The following is a 4,590-nucleotide window of genomic DNA, read 5'->3' as shown; positions in this document are numbered from 1 at the left end:
AAAAAAAAAAAAAAAAAAAAAAAAAAAAAAAAAAAAAAAAAAAAAAAATTCCAGTACTGCCTAATGACAAAATGATCTCTGGGGTTGACTCAGGGGTGGACATATAGACAAGAGAGCTCAGAAATAGACCCATATTGGGCAGTTTGGCATAGAGCAGTGGTTACATTACTCATCAGTGGGGAATTAGTGAAGAAAAGAGTTAATAAATGGGGCTGTAAAAATTGGTTTGCCCTAGGGAAAAAATAATTCTATCCTTAGGTTATATCCCTATCTTGTACCACACAAAATAAATTCCAGATGGACATATCTTACATGTGAAGAGCAAAACTAAAAACATTTTATAAGAAAACACAAAACTTCATGATTTTAAGGATAGGAAAAGACTTCTTAAACAAGAATACAAAAACAAAAGACACCGACTATTGATTAATAAATTTGACAATTCTAACATTACAAACTGTAATCCAAAAGGTAAATCACAGACTTGGAAGAAGATACTTGCAATATTTTAGCACAGGATTCACAACCAGACTATTCAAAGGCCATCTACTGATAGGTAAGAAAAAAATCTAGTATGATATAAATAGTACAAATAATCAATTCACCGAAGAGGTTATCCAGATGGCAAATAGGAAGACAAATTAAAGTCAGGATAAATTAATATTTTACACTTATCAGAATTCCACAACTCTTAATATCTAATATTACCAAGAGTTGGAGAGGGTGAGGAGTAGTGAGCGTTTTGTACACTGGTATTGGTAAAATTACTGGTAGTATCTAATAACGCTGAATGTGTTTATATCTTATGATGCAGCTTTTCAGGGATGCCTATAATTGAATTCACATAGAAAATGTCTTCCACCCTCGCTTGTCAGGATATTTAAAAGTCCTTCAAACAGATATATACCTTTAGATGAGGTTACTGCTTATAAAAGGCTATGCTTAGAATGCAAATATCTTTAAAGGAAGAATAAATTACTAACCAACAACATGGATTATTTTATGAATTTAGCTTTTATCTCCTAGACAAGAATACTAAGGGAGTGACATGTGGAGGGATGAAAAGAAATGTCTTAAAAATTAAAATTATTATTGCCTGATGGCAATAGGCATATTGTCATCTTTTCTTCTTTGCCCAGTTTTGGTTTATCTATATCTGTCTTCCCAGTTAAACGTCTCCTAAGACCTATAGGCTTCCAGGTTCAGTGAGGTCTTTAGTTCTGTACGAGTAGTAGCTGAGAACACTAGAGAGGGGCTTTTTTCCCAGTGAGCTCAGTGAGCACTTGGAGATCTTCATGGGTGCATTGGGATAAGGATTATAAAGTGAGCAACTCTGGATAGGTTGATGTACAAACACTATGAACAAGGGTTCTAGGAAGAAGGTAACATTGGCTGTAAATCATGAATATGACTGGTCTCTCTGGCCTCCAAAGAGGAGAAGTGGCTGAGTCACCCCAGCCCTGTGCTAGGGAGACTTCTAGGAAGAAGGTAACATTGGCTGTAAATCATGAATATGACTGGTCTCTCTGGCCTCCAAAGGAGGAGAAGTGGCTGAGTCACCCCAGCCCTGTGCTAGGGAGACTTTGAAGAAAAGGGAGGCTACCTCCAGGTTTCTCAGCAGTGGTCTAGAGTCCATGGTAAGGGATGTTGCTTGATTCTCAGCCATTTTGGAGAATGCTATCTCTTTAGTGTAATTCAACAGCCATGATCCCCAGTAAGCCGTCAAAACAAAATTGAAAACTCAAAGTATACAAAATCATCAGCAGCTTAGTGGGTGCATAAGCCTGAGAAAAGTTATGTCAGAAATAGACCACATGCTCAGTGAATCAGAACTATTCATATAGGCAGATGACCACCTGAACAGAAATATAATAATTATACTTGAAGAAATTAAAATTGAGCTACATACTCAAAAAGATTTCTAAATTCAGTACATAAGCCAAAAACATAAATTTCTAGCTAAATAAATCAGTAGATAGGATATCTGCTGCCAGTGATAATGTTGTAACTAGGACTAACTTGCCCTCCCACAGTAAGCAACCAGAAAACTGCACAAATATATGGAAAAATAGTTTTCTGACAGTGGGCAACAGGCAGCAGAGGATAGCAATCCCAGGGAGAAAGCAAATGAATAAGGTGAGCCCTACAATCACATTGGTTTGTTGCCTGCAGGCATTCTCAGATCACAGCACATGCATGGCTCTCCAAGCAGAACACAGTAATTTTACTGAATTGAGTAGACAGAGATCAGAATTTAGGGAGTTCAAGACAGCTAAAAATTTGAGGCTGAGTACCACAGAAAGGAGAACTATGCAGAGAAGAGCCCTTGAATTTGTTGCATTACCAAGGTGAAACACCATGACCATTCTGAGAGCTCACATAGATTTGGAAGACATTTGAATTCTGACTAGCCAGACCATAGTGTCCTTATTGAAAACCCAGGGCATTCAATGGAAATCCCAGAAGACATGCCTTAGTATTAATACAAATCTAGCTCCAGCTTAAAAGCTACTCTAAATTTATCCTGAGAAAGTTTGAGAACAATCCTTCAGAGGATCTAGTATGCCAATAATTTAGTAGTTTGAGGGTATGTTAGAACAAAGTCACCACTGTTTAAATGAAGAAAATATAATCCAGTATTTTACAATGTAAATTTTACAATATTCAGCATCCAATAAAATTACTAGATATGAGAAGGTAGGAAAGTGCACTCATAACAAGGAGAAAAATCAACCAATAGAAACATACTTGAAAATGACAGGGATGATGGAAATATCAGTCACAGACATTAAAGCAGCTATAGCATTTAAAGGAGACCATGAATACTATGAAGAGAAAAATAGAAGATATAAAAATGACAAACAGTATTTCTAGAAGTGAAAAATACAATGTCTGAAATAGAAAATTGACTAGATGGAACTAATAGCAGAGTAAATATTATGGAAGCTCAGTGAACTGAGAGATCTGACAATAGAAACCATTCAAACTAGAGCAGAGAAAGAAAGGCAATTGGAAAAAAAATACAGAAAGGACAAACAATAAAGAAAATAAATAAAACTAGTAGGTAGGTCTTTGAGAATATTAGCAAAATTGTTAAATTCTACTTATTGAGAAAAAGACACAAATTACCAACATCTGAATGAAAGAAGGGAAATTACTATAGTTTCTACAGACATTGAAAAGATAATAAGGCATTATTTTTATGAAATTTAAGCCAACTTTAGTCAACAAAATAGAAAACATGATGGATATTCTTATATCTATTGAAGAAATTGAATTTAATCTATAATTGAACTAACTGTCCCCACTCCAGGCACAGGTGGGTTCACTGGCTATTTTAATCAAATACTGCAGGAAAAAATAACACCTATGCTATACAAACTCTTTCATAAAATAGAGAGGAGGAAATGCTTCCCAACTTATTTTGAGGCCAGCAATATACTATTGCCAACAGTAGATGAAACATTCCAAGAAAAGAAAATTATAGACCAATATTCCTCATGAATATAGATGCAAAAATCCTTAAAATATTTTAGGAAACAAAACCAACAACATAGAAAAAGGATATCATTATTAAATGTGTTTATTCTCAGAAAAGCAAACTTGCTTTAACACTTAAAAATTAATGTACTTTCCAATATTAAAAGAGTAAAAAAGACAAGCCATATAATAATAACAATGGATGAAAGAAATCAATGAAGTTGAACATCCATTCATGATAACAGTGTCAGCAAACAGAAGGCAACTTTCTCAACTGGGTAAAGAGCATCTACAAATTAGTAAATAGTATGGAGGAGAGGATGTTCATTATTCAGATGCAAATTAATGGCTCAGAAGACTAATTGGATGAAATATTTCAAAGCACAGAGCAAAAATATGAAGAGTTGAAAATAACATAGAAGACTTATAATAGCTTCAGGACATCTAACAAAAGAGTATGCAACAGATAGAGACAAACAATTGTTAAACAGATAATATAATTTTTTCCCCTAAGCTGAAGAAAGATTCAAATGCAGTATTCATGCATTATTGAGAGGGAAAGACACACATATAGGTATATCCTTATAAAATTCTTGAAACCTCTGTATAAAGATAGACTGTTACAAATTTTCAAAGAAAAGAATTAAGTTTTCTACAAGAGAAAGTAAACTACAAAATCATCAATCATCTCTCTGCAACACTAGAAGGCAAAAGACAGTGCAATAATATCTTGTATTACAAAAAGAAAAGAGTTGTAGCCCAACAGTCCTCTTTCCAATTGAGATATTATTCATCTGTTAGGGAGGAAGAAAAATATTTGAAGATGTTCAGTAAATCATAAAACTTTTCACATGTACATCCTATATAAGAACTCTAAGAAAAACAACAAAATCTGAATAGAGACATTGAAATAAGGGATGGTGATAAGGAAAGGAAATATTAGTGAGCATTTAACTTTGTTTTATATAGAGAGATACAGATGTTTAAGTAGATAATAATCCTCTAGTTGGCATTCAGCAAGGAAACTTAAATAATAATGTAGAACTAGAAATATGCAATATATCAGCAAAACTGGGAATTGAGAAGGAGTCTTAGCTTAACAACATGGAG

Source organism: Galeopterus variegatus, unplaced genomic scaffold (genome assembly GCF_000696425.1).
Source record: "Galeopterus variegatus unplaced genomic scaffold, G_variegatus-3.0.2 Scaffold444, whole genome shotgun sequence".
NCBI lineage: Eukaryota > Metazoa > Chordata > Mammalia > Dermoptera > Cynocephalidae > Galeopterus > Galeopterus variegatus.
The sequence above is the reverse complement of the archived record's forward strand: the minus strand, read 5'-3'. Positions refer to the sequence as shown.